Source organism: Panulirus ornatus, chromosome 28 (genome assembly GCF_036320965.1).
Source record: "Panulirus ornatus isolate Po-2019 chromosome 28, ASM3632096v1, whole genome shotgun sequence".
NCBI classification, from domain to species: Eukaryota; Metazoa; Arthropoda; class Malacostraca; order Decapoda; family Palinuridae; genus Panulirus; species Panulirus ornatus.
The window spans coordinates 10,032,724-10,057,555 of NC_092251.1; positions in this window are offsets into that span (position 1 = coordinate 10,032,724).

Consider the following 24,832-nt stretch of genomic DNA (forward strand, 5'->3'; position numbering starts at 1 on the left):
GAAAAATGAAGGATTTATAGGTAGGTGCGAAAAGAATAAATGTTGGGTGATTAAAAATATGGGGAGATTAAAATCATGGGGAGATCAAAGCTTGAATCATGAAAAATGAATTATAGGAAGATCAGAAAAGAATAAATGTTGGGGAGATAAGATATATGAGGAGATTAAAAACATGGGGGGTTAAATCATGAATTATTAAAAATAAAGGGAGTATAGGAAAGTGAGAAAAGAATAAATGCTGGGGAGATTAGAAATATGGGGAGATTAAAAACATGGGGAGGTTAAATCTTGAATCATGAAAAATGAAGGAATTAGGTGAGAAAAAGATAAGCGTCGGGAGATTAAAAACATGGGAAGATTAAATAATGAATTATGAAAAATGGAGGAATTATAGGAAGGTGAGAAAGAATGAATATTGGGGAGATTAAAAATATGGCGAGATTAGAAACATGGGGATGTTAAAACTTGAATTATGAAAAATGAAGGAATTATAATGTGAGAAAAAAATAATCGTTGGGGAGATTAAAAATATGGGGAGATTAAAAACATAGGGAGGTTAAATAATGAATTATGAAAAATGAAGGAATTATAGGAAGGTGAGAAAAGAATAAATGTTGGGAGATTAAAAATTTGGGGAGATTAAAAACATGGGGAGGTTAAATAATGAATTATGAAAAATGGAGGAATCATAGGAAGGTGAGAAAGAATGAATATTGGGGAGATTAAAAATATGGGGAGATTAGAAAAATGGGGAAATTAAAACTTGAATTATGAAAAATAAAGGAATTATAGGAACCTGAGAAAAGAATAAATGCTGGGGAGATTTAAGATATGGGGAGATTAAAAACGTGGGGAGGTTAGATCATGAATTATGAAGAATGAAGGAATTATAAAGTGGGAAAACAATAAATGTTGGGGAGATTAAAAAAAATGGGGAGCTTAAAACGAATTATGAAAAATGAAGGATTTATAGGTAGGTGAGAAAAGAATAAATGTTGGGTGATTAAAAATGTGGGGAGATTAAAGACATGGGGAGATCAAAGCCTGAATCATAAAAAAATGAAGGAATTACAGGAAGATCAGAAAAAATAAATGTTGGGGAGATTAGATATATGGGGAGATTAAAAACATGGGGGGTTAAATCATGAATTATTAGAAATAAAGGGAGTATAGGAAAGTGAGAAAAGAATAAATGCTGGGGAGATTAGAAATATGGGGAGATTAAAAACATGGGGAGGTTAAATCTTGAATCATGAAAAGTAAAGGAATTATGTGAGAAAAAGATAAGCGTTGGGAGATTAAAAATATGGGGAGATTAAAAACATGGGGAGGTTAAATAATGAATTATGAAAAATGGAGGAATTATAGGAAGGTGAGAAAGAATATTGGGGAGATTAAAAATATGGCGAGATTAAAAACATGGGGAGGTTAAATACATGAAAATTGAAGGAAGATCATGAGAAGGAGATAAATGTTGGGTAAGAAAGATTAAAAATGGGGAGATTAAAAACATGGAGGATAAAAATGAAAATAGTGGAGATGAAGGATAGAAGGTGGGAAAGGAATAAATGTTGGGGAGATTAAAACAAGGGGAGTTTAGAGATGAGTAATGAAAAATTAAAGAAATTACGGGAGATGAAAAAAGAATATGGATGAGAAAGTTAAAAGTTGGGAGATTAAAATATGGGGTTAAAAACATGGAAGGAAAAATGATAGGAAAAATGAAGGATTTTAGGAAGAAAAAGAATAAATGTTGGGAGACTAAAATATGGGGAGATTAAAAACATGGGAGGTTAAAACATAAATCATGAAAAATGAAAGAATCGTAGGAATATTATAGCATATGAATGATGGGGAAGTTAAAAACACGGGGAGGTTAAAAATATTGGGGGATTATAAACATGGGAGCTTAAAAAATGGGAGTTTAGACAAGAATAATGAAACACGAAGGAAATTTGGGGAGACGAGAAAAATATAGGGAGATTAAGAACAGGGGAGGTTAAAAACATGGGAAGGTTAAAACATGAATTATGAAAAAGGAAGGAATTATAGGAAGGTGAGAAAAGAATAAATGTTGGAAGACTAAAAACATAGGGATATTAAAAACACTGGGAGGTTAAAACGAATTATGAAAAATGAAGGAATCATGGAGATAATATAAGCAAATGAATGATGGGGAGGTTAAAGACATGGGGGTTAAAAATATGGGAGATTAAAAACATTGGGCGTTTAGACATGAATAATGAAGATTGAAGGAAATTTGGGAGATGATAAATCTAAAACATGGGGAGATTACAGACGGGGAGATTAAAACATGAGAGGTTAAAAATATGGGGAGATTAGAAAGAAAGAGATTTTGGACATGAATAAGGAAATATGAAGGAAATTTGGGGAGATGAGAAATATAGAACATGAGGAGATTAAGAACATGTGGAGATTAAAAACATGCGGAGGTTAAAACATGAAGTATTAAAAATGAAGTATTATAGGAAGGTGAGCAGCGAATAAAGTTGGGGAGACTAAAAATATGGGGATATTAAAATCATGGGAGGTTAGAACGAGTCATGAAAAATGAAGGAATCATGGGGATAATATAAGCAAATGAATGATGGAGAGGTTAAAAACATGGGAGGTTCAAAATATGGGGAGATTGAAAATATGGGAGATTAAAAACATTGGGATTTTAGACGTGAATAATGAAGATTGAAGGAAATTTGGGGAGAGGAGAAATATAAAACATGGGGAGATTAAAAACAAGGTGATTTTAGACATGAATAATGAAATATGAAGGAAATTTGGGGAGATGAGAAATATAAAACATGAAGTGTTATAAGAAAGTGAGAAACGAATAGATTTTGAGGAGACTAAAATATGGGGATATTAAAAACATGGAGAGGCTAAAACTAATCATGAAAAATGAAGGAATCGTGGGGATAATATAAGCAAATGAATGATGGAGAGGTTAAAAACATGGGAGGTTTAAAATATCGGGAGATTGAAATATATGGAAGATTAAAAACATTGGGAGTTTAGACATGAATAATGAAGATTTAAGGAAATTTGGGGAGAGGGGAAATATAAAACACGGGGAGATGAAAGACGGGGAGATTAAAACATGAGATTAAAAATATGGAGATTAAAAACATGGGGAGATTAAAAACAAGGGGATTTTAGAAATGAATAATGAAATATGAAGGAAATTTGGGGAGATGAGAAATATAAAACATGTTGAGATTAAGAACATGTGGAGATTAAAAACATGGAGAGGTTAAAGCATGAATTATTAAAAATATGGGGAGATTAAAAAATGGGAGATTAAAACAAATCATGAAAAATGAAGGAATCATGGGGATAATATAAGCAAATGAATGATGGGGTGGTTAAAAACATGGGGAGATTAATTATATGGGGAGACTAAAACAAGTTTAGACATGAATAATGAAAAATGAAGGAAATTTGGGGAGATTAAAGACGGGAATATTAAATCATGGGAGGTTAGAATATGGGGAGATAAAAACATGGGGATTTTAGACATTAATAATGAAGTATGAAGGAAATTTGGGGAGATGAGAAAATATGGGAAGATTAAGAACATGGGGAGGTTGAAATAAGGGAAGATTAAAAACATGGGCAAGTTAAGATATGAATAATAAAAAATGAAGGAATCATGGGGATATTATAAGCCAATGAATGATGGGGAGGTTAAAAATATAGGAGGTTAAGAATATGGGGAGATAAAAACATGGGGAGGTTAAGACATGAATTATGAAAAACGAAGGAATCATAGGAGGGTGAGAAGAGAATAAATGTAGGGGACACTAAAACTATAGGGAGATTAAAAACGTGGAGGTTAAAACATGAATCATGAAAAATGAAGGAATCATGGGGATATTATGAGCAAATGAATGATGGGAGGTTAAAAACATGGGGAGGTTTAAAATATGGGGATTAAAAACATGGGGAGATTAAAACAAGAAGAGTTTAGACATGAATAATGAAATATGAAGGAAATTTGGGGAGATGAGAAAAAATATGTGGAGATTAAGAACATGGGGAGATTTGAAGCATGATGAGGTTAAAACGTGAATTATGAAAAATAAAGGAATTATAGGAAGGTGAGAAGAGAATAAATGTTGGGGAGACTAAAAATTTGGGGAGATTAAAAATATAGGGAGGTTAAAACATGAATCATGGAAAAATGAAGGAATCATGGGGATATTATAAGGATATGAATGATGGGGAGGTTAAAACGTGAATTATGAAAAATAAAGGAATTATAGGAAGGTGAAAAAAGAATAAATTTTGGGGAAACGAAAAATATGGGGTGATTAAAACATGGGGAAGTTGAAACGAATCATGAAAAATGAAGGAATCATGGGGATATTAAAAGCAAATGAATGATATGGTTAAAAAATGGGAAAGTTGAAATATGGAGACATTAAAACAAGCTGAGCTTAGACATGAATAGTGAAATATGACGGAAATTTGCGATGAGAAAAATATGGGGAGATTAAGAACATGGGGAGGTTAAAAACATGGGGAGGTTAAAACATGAATTATGAAAAATGAAGAAATTATAGGAGAGTGAGAAAAGAATAAATGTTTGGGAGATTGAAAATACAGGGAGATTAAAAACATGGGGAGATGAAAAAAAGGGGATTTTAGACATGAACAATGAAATATGAAGGAAATTTGGTAAGATGAGAAATATAAAACTCGGGGGAGATTAAGAACATGTGGATATTAAAAACATGGGGAGGTTAAAACATGAATTATGAAAAATGAAGTATTATAGGAATGTGAGAAACGAATAAATGTTGGGGAGACTAAAATATGAGGAGTTTAAAAACATGGGTAGGTTAAAACGAATTAAGAAAAATTGAGTAATCATGGGGATAATATAAGCAAATGAATGATGGGGCGGTTAAAAACGTAAGGTTAAAGATATGGGGAGATTAAAAACATGGTTAGTTTACATAGGAATAATAAAATGAAGGAAATTTGGGGAGATAAGAAAAATATAACATGGAGAGATTAAAGTCGGGTAGATTAAAACATGGGAGGTTAGAAATATGGGGAGATTAAAAACAAGGGGAGTTTAGACATGAATGATTAAGTATGAAGAAAATTCATTGACTTGAGAAAAAATGAGGAGTTTAAGAACATAGGGAGATTAAAAACATGAGGACGTTAAAATATGGGGAGATTAAAAACATGAAGTTAAAACATAAATTATGAAAAATGAAGTATTATAGGAAGGTGAGAAACGAATTAATTTTGGGGACACTAAAAATATGAGGATATTAAAAACATGGGAAGGTTAAAACGAATCATGAAAATGAAGTAGTCATGGGGATAATATAAGCAAATGAATGATGGGGAGGTTAAAATCATGGGAGGTTAAAATATGGGGAGATTGAAAATATGGAGAGATTAAAACATGGGGAGTTTAGACTTGTATAATGAAATATTAAGGAAATTTGGAGAGATGAGAAACATAAACCATTGGGAGATTAAAGACGGGGAGATTAAATCATTGGAGGTTAAAACATGGGGAGATTAAAAACAAGGAGATTTTAGACATTGATAATGAAGTATGAAGGAAATTTGGGGAGATGAGTAAAATATGGGAAGATTAAGAACATGGGAAGATTAAAAATATGGGGAGGTTAAAATATGGGAAGATTAAAAACATGGAGAGGTTAAAACATAAATCATGAAAAATGAAGGAATTATCGGGATATTATAAGCAAATTAATGATGGGGAGGTTAAAAACATGGGGTGGTTAAAAATATGGGGAGATTAGAATATGGGGAGATTAGAATATGGGGAGATTAAAAACATGGGGAGGTTATAAAAAAGAATTATGAAAAATGAATGAATTATAGAAAGGTGAGAAGAGAATAAATGTTGGGGAGACTAAAAATATGGGGAGATTAAAAACATCGGGAGGTTAAAAGAGGAATCATGAAAAATGAAGGAATCATGGGGATATCATAAGCAAATGAATGATGGGGAGGTTAAAACATGGGGAGGTTAAAAACGGGGAGATTAAGACAGGGAGAGATTAAAAACATGTTGAGATTAAAATATGGGGAGATTAAAACATAGGGAGATTAAAAATATGGGAAGGTTACAACATGAATTATGAAGAAATGAAGGAATCATGGGGAGATGAGAAAAAGTAAACGATGGGGAGATTTGAAACATGGGGAGGTTAAAACATGAATAGCGAAAAATGAAGGAATCTTGGGGAGATGAGAAACAAAACATTTGGAGGTTAAAACTTGAGTCATGAAAAATTGAATAATCATGGGGAGATGAGAAACATAAAACCTGGGAAATTAAAAACATGAGACGAGAAACATAAAACATGGGGAGAATCAATAAATAATTTACATGAAAGTACAACAATTACAAGTATTAATTATTTCTTAATGAGGTGTTTATAACATGTTTGGATTATTATTACAAATTATACATTTACTACTTACATACAATATAATAACAAGAAAATTTACTCACACCAATGTATGAGATTCACACAAAAAATGGGAAACCCTATGGAAACAAAACCATAAGATACATTCATCAAAAATAATATACCACGCTACATTAAGCAATGGAACATTAATCAAAGGACTAAGGAACATTATGAAAATGGGTAAGCAAAATATAATGAAGTGGAAAGAATATCTCAAAAAATTTCTTTACTAATAATTTGCAATAAATTCATAAAAGATCTTTGCCAATATTAATGTTGTATTAATAGATTAAATTGAAAAACGAAACACGTTATTCTAACAGTATATATATCAATATCAAAGCTAAAGAACGACATTCAAAACGAGGAAATAAATAGAAGGAACAGTGAAAGATCATTTTCAAGAAATGATGAAAGGAAAAGATGCTCAGGCACCTATTTGAAATGCATGGGTTTCCAAGATGGAAATAAAAGGATACAAATACAAGTTCATATAAAAGAAAAAATAACAAAAAATAATTAAAATGAGACTCCAACTTCAAAAGACATTTACACTCCGTGTGATTTTTGATTCATTGCTCAAGTACGGAAGGAAAATTAGCTTACACAGCATGCATCTCATATGCCGTTTGGCAAGCCAAAAGTATATTGTACACAATGATTGCCATAAACATCCAGTCCCAAGCAAAGAAATCCATGAAGGATTTGCGATGTATCATTTACATCTTTAGGATACATAAGACACTGGAAAACTAATTGCAACAAGGTGAGAAGTTCTATATAAATATTACTGATCTACACAAAACATGTTACACAAACACATAACAAATTCCAATGGAACATCTTATGACATATATCAAAGATGGTATAATCTGTTACATAATGTAAAAGCTTTCTATCAAAAAACACATTCATTGCAAGAGTGGATACACACTTGAGCAAAAGTCTGGGTGTACATGTGATTCTCTCCTGTTCAAAGAAGTCTATTTAACAAGACTTCTGCAAATACCTCTCGTCAAATGCTTTATGGAAATTTATATTCCCCCTCAAAGCCTCCATATGAGTACACCTGCTGTGCTATTTTTCACACTTCATACAAACTCGCATCCACATGATGCCAAGAGAAGCTAATTATCTGACCTGAAGCAAGTAGATGAAGAGGTGATCTTCCACTGCATCCAAACTCTCATCCACTTGATGCCAAGAGTAGCCAATTGTCTGACCTGAAACAAGTAGATGAAGAAGTGATCTTCCACTGCATACTAACTCTCATCCACATGATGCTGAGAAGCCAATTGACTGACCTGAAGCAAGTAGATGAAGAAGTGATCTTCCACTGCATGCAAACTCTCATCCATATGATGCTGAGTAGCCAATTGACTGACCTGAAGCAAGTAGATGAAGAAGTGATCTTCCACTGCATCCAAACTCTCATCCACTTGATGCCAAGAGTAGCCAATTGTCTGACCTGAAACAAGTAGATGAAGAAGTGATCTTCCACTGCATACAAACTCTCATCCACATGATGCTGAGAAGCCAATTGACTGACCTGAAGCAAGTAGATGAAGAAGTGGTCTTCCACTGCATACAAACTCTCATCCACTTGATGCCAAGAGTAGCCAATTGTCTGACTTGAAACAAGTAGATGAAGAAGTGATCTTCCACTGCATACAAACTCTCATCCACATGATGCCAAAAGTAGCCAATTGTCTGACCTGAAACAAGTAGATGAAGAAGTGATCTTCCACTGCATACTAACTCTCATCCACATGATGCTGAGAAGCCAATTGACTGACCTGAAGCAAGTAGATGAAGAAGTGATCTTCCACTGCATACTAACTCTCATCCACATGATGCTGAGAAGCCAATTGACTGACCTGAAGCAAGTAGATGAAGAAGTGGTCTTCCACTGCATACAAACTCTCATCCACTTGATGCCAAGAGTAGCCAATTGTCTGACCTGAAACAAGTAGATGAAGAAGTGATCTTCCACTGCATACTAACTCTCATCCACATGATGCTGAGAAGCCAATTGACTGACCTGAAGCAAGTAGATGAAGAAGTGATCTTCCACTGCATACAAACTCTCATCCACATGATGCCAAAAGTAGCCAGTTGTCTGACCTGAAACAAGTAGATGAAGAAGTGATCTTCCACTGCATACAAACTCTCATCCACATGATGCTGAGAAGCCAATTGACTGACCTGAAGCAAGTAGATGAAGAAGTGGTCTTCCACTGCATACAAACTCTCATCCACTTGATGCCAAGAGTAGCCAATTGTCTGACTTGAAACAAGTAGATGAAGAAGTGATCTTCCACTGCATACAAACTCTCATCCACATGATGCCAAAAGTAGCCAATTGTCTGACCTGAAACAAGTAGATGAAGAAGTGATCTTCCACTGCATACTAACTCTCATCCACATGATGCTGAGAAGCCAATTGACTGACCTGAAGCAAGTAGATGAAGAAGTGATCTTCCACTGCATACTAACTCTCATCCACATGATGCTGAGAAGCCAATTGACTGACCTGAAGCAAGTAGATGAAGAAGTGGTCTTCCACTGCATACAAACTCTCATCCACTTGATGCCAAGAGTAGCCAATTGTCTGACCTGAAACAAGTAGATGAAGAAGTGATCTTCCACTGCATACAAACTCTCATCCACATGATGCCAAAAGTAGCCAATTGTCTGACCTGAAACAAGTAGATGAAGAAGTGATCTTCCACTGCATACAAACTCTCATCCATATGATGCTGAGAAGCCAATTGACTGATCTGAAGCAAGTAGATGAAGAAGTGATCTTCCACTGAAAGAGAAAGAGGTACATGGTTAGAGCAGAGTTTTTTTTAGACTGTATAAGCACTGCATCACGAAATACCATCATTGGGGACGAAGGTTAAAACTAGCGATATATTTCTTCGCGTAAAACTAGCTTGACACGTGCACTCGCTGCAATTTTTTTTACTCAATCTCATAGGAAAATATGGCCACATATTTTATCTTCAAAGCCATAACTTTCTCTAACTAAACTATATAAGTTAAATTTTAATTATTTCTCTTCAAGAATACTTACAGGCACGTCCAATCACTTAGCAAATTCTCCCAATCACGTTTCTTTAGCTCTCAAACTAGTCTCTCCTATTTACGTCAGTCATTACAAAAATAACTTAAGACATAAGAGGAAATTATCGTCACTCATCCACCAAAGATCGCTGATACTCTAATGACTTTAAGAGATCTCCAGAGCGAGGCGTGTTCCACTCTCAAGACACCTCTCTCCCCATCACCATTTGCTATCTCATCCGATGGCTATCTCCTGCTGGTGGTATCCTGTAATGAGATCCGACTCGCAATAAGGCATTCCTCATGCTTTGTGGTGTCTACCAACACCACCCCACAGTTTTTTCTCCTCCTCCAACCTCTCGGGTAGCCCAGGTATCTGTAAAACAATTGGGATACGTAGGGATGTTTCTCCTTTATGTACACCTCCTTCCCTGCCAAGGGCATGGGAAGGTGTGTACTAGAAGGGAAATTGTTCAATGGGGAGACCACTCACAAAGGTTGTACGGAGACAGAGAGTGTGGAGGAAGACAAAGGCACCCCTAATATACTACCTCGCCGTGAAGTACAGGAAAATTACATTTACTGCAATACGTAGACAGGCATATAAAGTTGTGAATGAATCTGTACGTGTGTCTACCATTTGGCCTGGACCTAATTTCCTTGCAACATTCAGTTCACTAGCACTACAAGCTGTACTTCTGCAGTAACTCGTAAATATAAGTAACAATACCTCCACTTCCAAGACAGACTTCTTTATCACAAACATATATGTCTAACAATCATACGCTGGCTTCCAAACCGTCTTTTACCTAACAAGCACAATACACAACCTATTAATCATAAATACCTTTACCTCCCAAAACTATAAAACTTACCTTAGATCAGACATTAAACTCATACCACTAAATTTCTTCGCCTACAACACATGAATTCATTCTAACAACCACAACATTTATGAAAGATAAAACCATTCTGTCAAATAGTCACACAAAGCAACGCTCAATATATTTCCTTGGTCCTGACCACACAATGATAATCTATAAATCGCCACAAATCCCTATTTACAAAGATAAACAAAAAATCGGCCCACTACAATTTACGATATACAAATCAGCATCGCCCAGTCACACAGGACCATTACGCTGACACGTGCCACGCACGAATGAAAACAAGCAAATTGGTAAGAGGCGATGGACGAGGGAGAGGCGTTGGATAGGTGATGGGGGGTGGCTGGGAGAGGATAGAAAACCTTGCTTAGTGTGTGGGAGAGAGAGAGAGAGAGAGAGAGAGAGAGAGAGAGAGAGAGAGAGAGAGAGAGAGAGAGAGAGAGAGAGAGAGAGAGGATATAAGCCATAGGGGGAAGTAAGCCAACTGGGTAAAAAGGGTTATGAGTGTAAGGACGCATTTGGTTACTGCAGGGAGGGAGTTCTACACTCGCGGGGCCCCATCTCTTGACTATTCTCTACCTCCTTACCTACGAGTATCCATACTTAGATATTTCCTCAAAAGTAGGTAGGTAGATAGATAATTAAGTAGGTAGATAGGTAGGTAAGTAGGCAGATAGGTAGGAAAGTAAGTAGGTAGGTAGGTAGGTAGGTAAAAAGGTAGGTACGTAGGTAGATAAGTAGGTAGTTAAGTAGTTACGTATGTAGGTAAGTAGGTAGGAAGGTAGGTAGGTAGGTAGGTAAGTAGGTAGGTGGGTAGGTAAGTAGGTAGGTAGTTAAGTAGGTAGGTAGGTAGGTAAGCAGGTAGGTATGTAAGTAGGTAGGTAGGTAGTTAAGTAGGTAGGTTGGTAAGCAGGTAGGTATGTAAATAGGTATGTAGGTAGGCAGGACGGTAGGTAGGGAGATAAGTAGGTAGCTAGGTAGGTACGTAGGTAAGGAGGTAGGTGAGTAGATAGGTAGATAGGTTCGTAAGTAGGTTGATAGGTAGGTACATAGGTAAGTAGGTACATAGGCAAGTAGGTAGGTAGGTAGGTAGGTAGGAAGGTAAGTTGTCAGGGCGTGATCATGTCATGCTCGGTCATGCTGACGTTGCCATGCATGACAAGAGTGTGCTATGCTCTGTCACGCTGACGTTGCCATGACAGGAATGTGCCATGCTCTGTCACGCTGACGTTGCCATGACAGGAGTGTGCCATGCTCTGTCACGCTGACGTTGCCATGACAGGAGTGTGCCATGCTCTGTCACGCTGACGTTGCCATGACAGGAATGTGCCATGCTCTGTCACGCTGACGTTGCCATGACAGGAGTGTGCCATGCTCTGTCACGCTGACGTTGTCATGACAGGAGTGTGCCATGCTCTGTCACGCTGACGTTGCCATGACAGGAGTGTGCCATGCTCGGTCACGCTGACGTTGCCATGACAGGAGTGTGTCATGCTCTGTCACGCTGACGTTGCCATGACAAGAGTGTGCCATGCTCTGTCACGCTGACGTTGCCATGACAAGAGTGTGCCATGCTCTGTCACGCTGACGTTGTCATGACAGGAGTGTGTCATGCTCTGTCACGCTGACGTTGCCATGACAAGAGTGTGCCATGCTCTGTCACGCTGACGTTGCCATGACAGGAATGTGCCATGCTCTGTCACGCTGACGTTGCCATGACAGGAATGTGCCATGCTCTGTCACGCTGACGTTGCCATGACAGGAGTGTGTCATGCTCTGTCACGCTGACGTTGCCATGACAAGAGTGTGCCATGCTCTGTCACGCTGACGTTGCCATGACAGGAATGTGCCATGCTCTGTCACGCTGACGTTGCCATGACAGGAATGTGCCATGCTCTGTCACGCTGACGTTGTCATGACAGGAGTGTGCCATGCTCTGTCACGCTGACGTTGTCATGACAGGAGTGTGTCATGCTCTGTCACGCTGACGTTGCCATGACAAGAGTGTGCCATGCTCTGTCACGCTGACGTTGTCATGACAGGAGTGTGTCATGCTCTGTCACGCTGACGTTGCCATGACAGGAGTGTGCCATGCTCTGTCACGCTGACGTTGTCAGGGTATGATTCTGAGGCCAGGTGAGGCCAGTCATCCACGTGCAACACTGTGTAATCAAACACGCCAGTTGGGGTTCGAACTATCGCCTCAGTAGACCCATCCGTAGCGGACCCCAAAGGCCCAATCGCCAATGTCTACTTTAAGAACGTTAACTCACCCTTAAATCAACTTAGCTTGAAGCTAACGCTCTCAGCTAGGAAGCTACGAGTCTTCAAGCGAGCAATATGAACTTCTACAAATCTAAAGGCAAATCAGTTTCTACTGTCAAATTCTATCAAGTGCTTAAGATCATTTCCGAATATCAAGTATTTTCTGTGGAAAAGCCAAGTATGATACTTATGGAGTCAACCCTGTGAGTTCTGTCTATGCCTCTATTAGCTTTGCAGGGCCAAAGCTAATGCATAGCAGGATCTTTGAGGTCGAATTACCCAAACTATGATTCAAGTGGGGAGTTAATTCAGTCCATAAACCAATGCCACACATGTCGTAAATTATGACAATTTATGAAATGATGACAATCATGAGCAACAATAAACCAATTTAGGTTAAATAAGGATAACCACGAGCAAAAATGAGTTCAAATGAGTTTACAGGAGACAGACAGACAGACAACAGGAGACCTGACTGGAGACCTGTACTGGACTTAGTGAACAACGAGCCCCATGTACCGGACTTAGTGAACAACGAGCCCCATGTACTGGACTTAGTGAACAACAAGTCCCATGTACCGGACTTAGTGAACAACGAGCCCCATGTACTGGACTTAGTGAACAACGAGCCCCATGTACCAGACTTAGTGAACAACGAGCCCCATGTACTGGACTTAGTGAACAACGAGCCCCATGTACCAGACTTAGTGAACAACGAGCCCCATGTACTGGACTTAGTGAACAACGAGCCCCATGTACCGGACTTAGTGAACAACGAGCCCCATGTACCAGACTTAGTGAACAACGAGCCCCATGTACTGGACTTAGTGAACAACGAGCCCCATGTACCAGACTTAGTGAACAACGAGCCCCATGTACTGGACTTAGTGAACAACGAGCCCCATGTACCGGACTTAGTGAACAACGAGCCCCATGTACCAGACTTAGTGAACAACGAGCCCCATGTACCAGACTTAGTGAACAACAAGCCCCATGTACTGGACTTAGTGAACAACGAGCCCCATGTACTGGACTTAGTGAACAACGAGCCCCATGTACCAGACTCAGTGAACAACGAGCCCCATGTACTGGACTTAGTGAACAACGAGCCCCATGTACTGGACTTAGTGAACAACAAGAACCCAGTGTTAAGAGGCTTTAGTCAGAATAATATTGAAGAGATGCCAACCTGAAGGCAGTGGTCTGGCTACATAAGCGTCAGCCACAGTCCAGTAATGTACAGTGATCACAAGGCATTGGTGCACAACATGCGTGAAGCATTTTGGACAACAGTAGGAAAGTCGTGAAATATTAGCGACCCACATGTTGGTAGCCCTATTGTCGGGAGGTGCCATATAACACCGACTACCGATGTCCCCTTGCTAACAAATAGCATATATTTATATTTACATAAAGACATCGTTCATACACAATGAGACGTTGGCATTTCATCATGGGAGACAGACAGACACACAGTGAGTAACGTGGTTCACATTGATGGTGACGTATACAAGGCTATCTTTTTAGGCCAATAATGCTAGCTTGTGATCAACGCACCATGTGCTTATCACACACATCAACTGCTATGTGACAATACACGAAACACCTCACGTGTCAGGTTAATACACATCACCTATGAAATGCAATGTGCGATAATCATTCATGGCTCATGAACCGGTCGCTGGCTGGTCATTACAATACGATCCGTTAGGCTTATTCATACACTCTATTACACTATGGTAATATGATGTTCAGGGGAAGCAAAAGTAACTCATGCTTCACATCTTTACTGATATATCAAGCATGATCATATCTTAACCAGCTGCTGACACCAGTCAGCCTAGGTCTAGCCTCACCCATGCCATCAACTCATCGACAATGACAGCAGCGGCAGCAGCAGTACTGGTCCGTCCGGGGTCGTTTGCAGGGCTGGCATATGTGGCACATTGCTGGCCAGACGTGCTCCTGTGTACTAGGGTTAAGGTCTGGGGAATCTGACTGGATGTGGCACCAGTGTTCACAGTTAGCCCGGCATGTGTGGATTGTGCTACTATCGTGAAGGAGGTTTAGAAAGGGTCATTTTCAGGGAACAGCCATGCCTGAACCGAGGGCAGTAGAACCTCCTCTCTCAGGATCTCCAACATATTTGACTCCATTAAAGCGTCCTGGGTCAGCATCTGCCAACACCACCGGCCAATAATCAAGAAGTGACACGTCCACTCCTTCTCATGGCCACCACATGCTCAGCCTCGTTTCTGAAACGCAAAGCCCATCATAGAGTGGCCACAGACCATTAACCCTTCTATAGTCACGGTGCACGAGTCTGAAGGTTTAATTATCGTGCCCCGGTAACCTACCAGTGCGTCCGGTAGGTTACCAAGGTTCGATAATTAAACCTTCAGACTCGTTTGCCGAAACTTTATAGTCGATATTGACCACTGTCTTCAAAATATACATCATGGAGATTCTACTGATAATGTACGTTTCTGTAGGTGTTGCCAGATCATATAAATATGCTATACTAATGTCGGCTGTGCGACATGTCTATATACAGTAGTAAGCCATACAGGCTCCATATAATGTTTACTGTGTTTTTGGATATTTTAATGCAGTTCCCTTCAATTCGTTTGACGTTCAGTTACGTTGCATTAGTAACGCACACCACAACCTACAGACAACACACACACAAAAAAAAAAATCTATGGATATGGATGGATACAGTTAAGGCCACTATTTTCAGGAATAGTTAAGGCAGTCAGAGAGAGAGAGAGAGAGAGAGAGAGAGAGAGAGAGAGAGAGAGAGAGACTATCCTGATGTTACGTGGGCGCCAAACAATGTGTATGTGAATGACCATCTGAGCTGAAGGTCTTTTCGTCACAGAACACAACGCGTTCCCAGAACTCAGCTCGTCATTATGTCCGGCTTTTCGTCTGGCCTGAGACCCTTTCAGAACTTATCTGTGACGACTTACGCCGGGTTGAGTCACTTTAGACGTAGGTCAGTTGCGTATGCTGACAGCAGGGGTATGTGGAGCATCGCTAATGGCATTACCTATGACCTATTAAGTAGAAACCCCCTAAAAACACACAACTAAGAAACAAAATGATTGCTGGTTATCACGTCACGTTGCCTTACATCCTATCTCACACCAGGATATTTCACCACTATGCTTCATGTTACCATATTCAATAATCTATTAACATTTTCTATCATGTTAATCACATTATTTACCTGTTCTTCATCATCGGTGGTAGTGGAGCGTGGCTGGCATGTCGTGTGTGTAGCACCAATGTTTGCATGTGGCCCACTGCTGCCGTGCATATACCAAGCTGACGCACTATACCACAAAAGTTGTATGTGACCCGCTACTGCTGCTGATGCCGTGTATATACCACGATACCACAAACGTATGTGGCCCGCTACTGCTGCTGCTACCGTGTATATACCAAGCTGACGCACTATACCACAAACATTGTATGTGGCCCGCTACTGTTGCTGCTGCCGTGTATATACCAAGCTGACGCACTATACCACAAACGTTGTATGTGACCCGCTACTGCTGCTGCTACCGTGTATATACCAAGCTGACGCACGATACCACAAACGTATGTGGCCCGCTGCTGCTGTTGCCGTGTACATAAAACGATACCACAAACGTTGTATGTGGCCCCGCTGCTGCTGCTGCTGCCGTGTATATACCACGATACCACAAACGTTGTATGTGACCCCGCTGCTGCTGCTGCTACCGTGTATATACCACGATACCACAAACGTTGTATGTGGCCCGCTACTGCTGCTGCTGCCGTGTATATACCACGATACCACAAACGTTGTATGTGACCCGCTAGTGCTGCTGCTACCGTGTATATACCACGATACCACAAACGTTGTATGTGGCCCCGCTGCTGCTGCTGCTGCCGTGTATATACCACGATACCACAAACGTTGTATGTGGCCCGCTAGTGCTGCTGCTACCGTGTATATACCACGATACCACAAACGTTGTATGTGGCCCGCTAGTGCTGCTGCTACCGTGTATATACCACGATACCACAAACGTTGTATGTGGCCCCGCTACTGCTGCTGTTGCCGTGTACATAAAACGATACCACAAACGTTGTATGTGACCCGCTACTGCTGCTGCTGCCGTGTATATACCAAGCTGACGCACGATACCACAAACGTTGTATGTGACCCGCTACTGCTGCTGCTGCTGTGTATATACCAAGCTGACGCACGATACCACAAACGTTGTATGTGGCCCCGCTGCTGCTGCTGCTGCCGTGTATATACCAAGCTGACGCACGATACCACAAACGTTGTATGTGGCCCCGCTGCTGCTGCTGCTGCCGTGTATATACCACGATACCACAAACGTTGTATGTGACCCGCTACTGCTGCTGCTACCGTGTATATACAACGATACCACAAACGTTGTATGTGGCCCCGCTGCTGCTGCTGCTGCCGTGTATATACCACGATACCACAAACGTATGTGGCCCGCTACTGCTGCTACCGTGTATATACCAAGCTGACGCACTATACCACAAACGTTGTATGTGGCGCGCTTCATGGAAAGCTACGATGTGTTGACTGTAAGGTGTTCATTATACACGAGAGAAGCATGATACTACTTGTGGTGGTATCCGACAATGGTTACTTCGTTAGGGTTCAGTGAACGACGCAGTGAAACACTGCCCCAGGCAAACCAATCCTCTCACAACATTAGAAGTTGTGTGAATGTTTTCGGTAGTCACCCACTCCCCTTGTGCAGCGATACTCGTGATCTACTGTACCTGAGCAAGTAAACACAAGAAATAGACCTGACCCCAGAATCAAGGGCACCTACCCTTAGTTTACCTCTACCTACTCCAGCAGGACGCTCCTACCCATAGTTTACCTCTATCTACTCCAGCAGGACGCTCCTACCCCTAGTTTACCTCTATCTACTCCAGCAGGACGCTCCTACCCCTAGTTTACCTCTACCTACTCCAGCAGGACGCTCCTACCCTTAGTTTACCTCTATCTACTCCAGCAGGACGCTCCTACCCCTAGTTTACCTCTATCTACTCCAGCAGGACGCTCCTACCCCTAGTTTACCTCTACCTACTCCAGCAGGACGCTCCTACCCCTAGTTTACCTCTACCTACTCCAGCAGGACGCTCCTACCCCTAGTTTACCTCTACCTACTCCAGCAGGACGCTCCTACCCCTAGTTTACCTCTACCTACTCCAGCAGGACGCTCCTACCACTAGTTTACCTCTACCTACTCCAGCAGGACGCTCCTACCCCTAGTTTACCTCTATCTACTCCAGCAGGACGCTCCTACCCCTAGTTTACCTCTACCTACTCCAGCAGGGGGCTCCTACCCCTAGTTTACATACTCCAGCAAGGCACTCCTACCCCGAACCCCATATAGAAAACGCAAAATGGAGAAATGATTTACTTTAACGAGGTGATCATAGAGCTCCAAAGGGAAGTGTTAGTCAGCGATGGGCAATTTCTTAATGAAGAGCTGGAGATGACTATGGCTGCTCCAGGAAACCAGTTTTGCTAATTTTGTCTTTCCTCGGTTCGGTCTGGAAGGGAAAAGAAATTTCTTACCGACCATCCATCACTAGTTATGATGCAATCTCTAGCCAAATTTACTTTTGATTTCATGGTACGGAATCTCCAACCTATTCAGAGTCCACCTCGCAATCATGTATAATTACCTCGCAAACGAATGAGAACGCAGTTGGTTCAAGAAGTGGCGTCAACGTTAAACCACTCGAATAAGTACACACACACAAAAAAAAAATTTGACATTCGCAGATATTACACAATAAAAAAAATCACTCGCTAACCGAAGCATACACCTGAGACTCATAGTCTAGCTTAAGATCTAACGAGGGATTTATATATCATTAATAAAGATTTTCTATTGGCTTCCCAAAAGGAATCCGAAAGATATTTAAGAATATTCAATCTTTTACTGCAATTAGTTACCAAGTAATCAACATGACTTTTCCGATCAAGTCTTATGAAAATGCAAGCCTAATAATCTTACTGTATTTCGAAATGGGATCGGGTTGTCTAACGTTAAAAGCTAATTCGGGATATCAACTGCGATAATTTTGTTAGGCGAAAACCTAAATGTCCACTATAGAGCCTAACGATGAACGGACTCAAGCGCAGTTTTACTATATAACTCTTAAGATAGAATGTTTTAGGTGTTTTAAATGATCTAATGTGTCCTTTACGACGGAAAGCACACTGCTAATCATTTAATACACGCTTCGATTCTACAAAAAAAAAAGAAAATAGCCATCTGTTAACCATCCGAGGCTTGTTGCCGGGATGTAGGAACGAACTTGACATCTCATATTACCATTCGAGATATTGTCTGGTAGCCGAGATTTTCCAAATGTTATATTTGAGGAATTTTACACCGTTCGCCACTGATAAGTTTGGTGATGAACTTGGCAGCGATAACATCCTCGTTTGCTAGTTCCTCTACAATGTCGTTCTCTGACATATCCATAACATCAGTGCAGTAGATGACTCCCCCTGCATGAATTCATGGAAATTGGTATCGAAACCACAACGTCATGAATAAGGAACTTCGTCAACCTAAGTAGTTCCGCCACTCTCCGCCACCAGACCATCCATCAATGACCTTACTGGTTAGGAGAGGAATGAGGGAGGCAAGGAGTTGTTGCTCTGGTCTCATGGGCCAAAACTAAATCAGCATTTTTACTTTCTATGGAGGGTCCGTCACCACTGCCCCCTACGGAAGCAGTGGATGGCTTACCTGGGTCCATCCTATAAGGGCCTAGCCCCAAAATCTGGGGTGGCAAACCACCCCAGATAATGGGAAAAAAAACTAGCTACCCCTAAAAAAGATCAGGCAATTGTTTTATACTTTTCAGGGCGGAGCCGGTCGCACAAAGGCCAGGCGGAGCTCTCCTGCAGACACCCGTCAATGAAAGATGAATTCTGCATAAAAACAACCTTATAAAAGATATTGAACAATAACTTTCAGCAAACCTTAAAAACAAAGCAAGGGTTGCAACAACGCAGGGAGGAATAGCAGAGCCGCTACTAAAATTAAGCAGAAATGGATATTGAAGGCAAACTCCAACCACAGTCAGCACTATGCACACTACAAAACAGCACTTTCTATTAAGTTCAATGCATGGAAAAATTTCACTATAAACATAATGCTGATACTTGACTATCACAATGGCAATTTTAAACGATCCGTCCCACATATTTTTTTTTGAGCGATGGTATACGTCCTAATGAACCTAACCTAACCTAATCAAGGAGATGAATATTACTAGCCGATGCTTATGAAAAATAAGTCTTTCGATTGTATACAAATTTCGTAAATTCTGTAGGGCGTAAACTGTAAAATACCAGCACACAATTAACATATGGGGCTACCGAAAGCAGCACCTTGCACATTCATGATTACGAAGCATACAGCTTGACACAAAAATTCATAATTATATGAATCATCTTAAAATCACAGAAAATTAACTGAAGATACAGAAAAGATTAAAGAAAATCATCACAGCCATCTAGCCAACGAAAATGGCGGAGCCTTGCCAGGAAGTGTAATCCTACGTATTGATATGCTGAATAAAGCTCAAATAAGACTGTTTGCCAAACAAAAGGCACAGAAGCCAGTACTGCCATATTGCTAGAGTGTGACTTACTGAAAAGATCAATAAACACTACGACAACAGGCAACACAAACTTGAAAATCACAATGCAGGTACACAGGCATCAGTGGAGTCGAAACAGATAAGATTACACGATCATATGCAGTGTCACTGCATTTTGTAGTTTTGACTACGGCCGCTATGAAGCTGTGTTGGTTGGCCTAAGTCACATTTTGTGGTTTAAACTTTATTTATGTATAATTTCGAGTCTAGATGATAACTACTGATAACTACTTCATTTTTGGTGACGATGACTTCCAATGCTGTTGCTTTGTAGCAACTTGATGGAATTCAAGCGTTTAAAACCAATGCAGAGGCCAGACCACTGCAGTAAGTATGTCATACAACAAAGAATCTTTACTAGAAATCGTAGAAAGCTAAATGTGTAGCTTATGAGCAAGGCAGGAGGCAGGGAGGAGCGAATCCCATTAACCTTGTACACAAATGCTCTTGGGAAAATACTGCCACCTAGCACTGGTAACAGGCCCACTGAAAGGAATGTGTCTGTTATTCAAGCTCTCAGAAGAGGCTGTCTACCAATCTTTGGACATGCGGAAGCCATGTTCAAGGAACCGTTGCACCTCGCCAGCAGCGAAGCATAGCGGTGCGCATCTATGCTACTCTAGGGAGGGATGGCCTCTCTCAACCTTTCCTCTGAGTGAGTCTTTAAAGGGAAAAGCAATCACTCTTCACAGAACCACCAACAATAGTCAAAGTGCTCTACTAAATGCAAACTCCATCACGAACCTGCCTACCCCAGACACACGAAAACACAACACTGCACGGAAAACACTTCGTTGGCACAATATAAAATTTAACATATAGGGCTACGAGATGCAATCCCCAAGCACATCTAAAATTTTGAGAAACAACATTAATATCCAATTTTGAAATAAGTGAAGAATCCGAAATAAAACAATGCACGAAAGAACCGAAGAAAATAAAAAAAAAAGAAGTGGCAGATGACGTCCCAATCAAAACAACAATGGCGGATGCCTACCATGGAGCTGTAACCAGAGATGATGACAGGCTGACTAAAAGCTCATCGAAAACCGATTGCCACGTCAAAGCAACAGACACATTGCCATGGTGCTAACCCAAGTTTATATAACTTACTGAGAAGATGGGTAAACACTACGTCAGCAGGCAACACACACACACAAACACTTGAAAAAAACACTGAGCGTAATATCACAGTCCTCACTGGCGTCGGAACAGTTACGACTACATATTTTCCTGCGCAATGTCACTGCGCATGTTGTCATAGTAACCGCCGCAAGGGAGGAGCAGTGCTGGCTTGCGTGACTGGTGTCTAAGTATATTCATCCTTGGAAATTCATGTTTTCATTAAGCTAAACTTTATACATGAAAAGTTATATTAGTGAGACGTGAATATAACGATGTTTTTATTGGCTCTAATAGTTCTGAAAACTTGCCGATTTGAAAGTCTGACGAATTCAAGTCTCTCTCACACTACTAAGGCCGCCAAGCACCTAAAATTGGCAAATCATAGAACAGCACAGAACCCAACATTTACCTGAATTTACAAAGACGATTTGTAAGGCTTGGAAGTCAAGCAGGACGCAAGCATCAGCGAATTCCATTAGCTTTATCTAACTATGAACTCGGCAGATGCACTAGAAAAAACACTGCCACTTAACACTGGTTACCGACTCGTGAAAAGAACTTCTTGTTTGGGCGCTCACAAGTGACTGGCTACCAATTTTTGCCCTTGCGGAAGACAAATTAGAGCGATACAGGACCAAGGTTCAGAACACGACGAACCAATGAAGTTCGCGGGCCATGAAGCAAAGCTGGTCTCTAACAATATTCAGAGTGAGCCACTGACGGTAATACACTTTACCCTGATCCCAGCCCTGAACACACGGACACATAAAGCATTGCATTAAGTGTAAAAAACAATTCCCTTGTGAACACTCCACCGAGTGAAAAACACCCCTATAAACACTGCTCTACAGTCAAAAAGCAATGAACATATAAGGCTACCAGAGACAGCACTTCACATATATCTAAGACTAATAAACAAACGACACCATGTCTAAATATATGTGAACAATCCGAAGAAAGCAGTGAAGGTTAACGGAAGATTGAAAAGCTGAAATGAACCGAGTTGATCATGACATTCTGAACGAAACCAAAATGGTATCCGAACTTCCTACGAGCAGTGTAATCCTTCCTACGTGTTGATACGCGGAATAAATGCTCAAGGAAGTCCCACTTGTCAAGAAAAATGCACAGAAACATTGCCATAGTGCTTAGCAAAGTCTGACTTACGGAAAAGACGAGTAGACGTTTCGACATCATGCAACACAGACTTGAAATCCAGAGCGTAAGAACACATCCGTCACGTAAGGCAACACAGATATGACTACAAATGGAGGCCGTGCTCAGTGAAAGGGATACAAAGAAGCGCAAGTCAAGAATTTGACATACAAATTTTTGTGATGCTTGCAGTAACGCCGTCTGGGAGGGAGAATTAAGAACTATTAGAAAACGGGAAACATAAACCTTAACTACCAGAGAAAACGAGAAACTTAAAGGTAAGTCTAAGATATTCAAATGTCATAATTTCTTTAGATAAAGTCCTTTATTCTGTTTTGTGTGGAATAAATATTATGTTTTGCTTTAGCAATGCAAAAATTCAATATAAACTACATTTTGTTATATGACAAAATTTTCATGGTTCGTCATATTTTTTTTGCTGGTGCTAATATGACTTGGTAATTATGTATATAAGTCCGGTTTGTGCCGGTAATTTATCGTAATTCAAATTTCCCCAATACTCTTACATTTCACTTCATTCTTAGATAGTGATAAAGTGAAACAAATGATCGTGTGATATCTATTTGGTACAATACAGTATTGATGAATATATACATCAAAACATATTTTTGTTCACCTTATGATATACTGTATGTACATATATACACACATGCATGCAGTGATACAAAATACGATATCAAAGCATAAGTGTCTGACATGCATGCATATTGAAATTCACATGCAAACACAAGCAGTCGTAAATGTGCTTGAAATATAAATACAGACAGTAATACGTCTGTATCGTACGTGGACGTAAGATGATTATCAGGTCTTACAAATCAAGATAATTCTTTCAAAGTATAACAAGCTGATATGCAAGAGTATTTCTATCTACATGGAAATATATTGTCACACTCGTTGAAAATGAAAACACAGGCAGTAATATGCAGAGTCAGTTAACGTTTCATAAAAATTTTTAAAGCGAAATATAGGACCTTGCAAACAAACACACAAAGAAGAAATAAGAGAACACGTGTAATTATGAGTATAAAGCAGAAAATGAGGTAAATTAATCCCTGATAAGCAAGAACAGCTCGCTCCCTGATAAGCAAGAATGACTCGCTCTCCGATAAGCAAGAACGATTCGCTCCCTGATAAGCAGGAACGACTCATTCCCTGATATGCAAGAACGATTCCCTCCCTGATAAGAACGACTCTCTCCCTGATAATCAAAAACGGCTCACTCTCCTTCATAAGAGAAGTGAGACTAGAGATGTCAAATTCAAGTGTTGATGGTCGGAGTGAGGTGAAACTGCATCACTCCGTCCATGTGTCCGAGCGAAGAAAAGTAAGAAAGTCCTTGAGTAGTAGCTGAGCCCTCCTCAAATACTGAGTTCTCAGAATTTGCGCTTCGTATCGCCTTCAAATTACAAGGGAGATCTTCCTTACCGTCTTAGGGTCTCTCCTTTAGCCGGAAGCTCTTCCACGTTACTTTGTAGGGGAGTTTCGACCCCGCTGACACATCTCACACCAATATGGCACTTAACGTTGCATCCTCAGCAGCTTGAGGAGGATTTAAGAGCACTAAAAAGGATCATTATAAAGAGACGGTACCAAAATGTTGATGGTGGACGATAAAGGCGAAACGATAAAGAGAACGCACAGCTCCAGGTATGAGAAATACAGATTGACATTGCTCTGGATGACTTCTGAAGGTTAATCTCAGGAGCCTTGGAAGAAGTTTTACGAGTGGAAATGAGGAAGTTGTTCGTTTAAGATGAAGCGTATTCGTGCGACTGTGATGAAGTTTGTGATCTACAGATTGCATACATCTCGGATCGCTTCACAGTTTGAAATCTTACTTTCATATCAATTTCCTTAACAAAGAGAATAATACTGTAGTTGATTTGTTCTCCGATGATACAGCTCTGGTGGCTGATTCGATTAAGAAACTGCATAAGTTTGTGACTGCGTTTGAAAAAGTGTGTGAAAGGAGGAAGTTGAGAGTAAATGTGAATAAGAACAAGGTTATCAGGTACAGTAGGGTTGAGGGACAAGTTGACTGAGATGTAAGTTTGAATGGAGACAAAATGAGGAAGTGAAGTGTTTTAGATATCTGGGAGTGGACTTAGC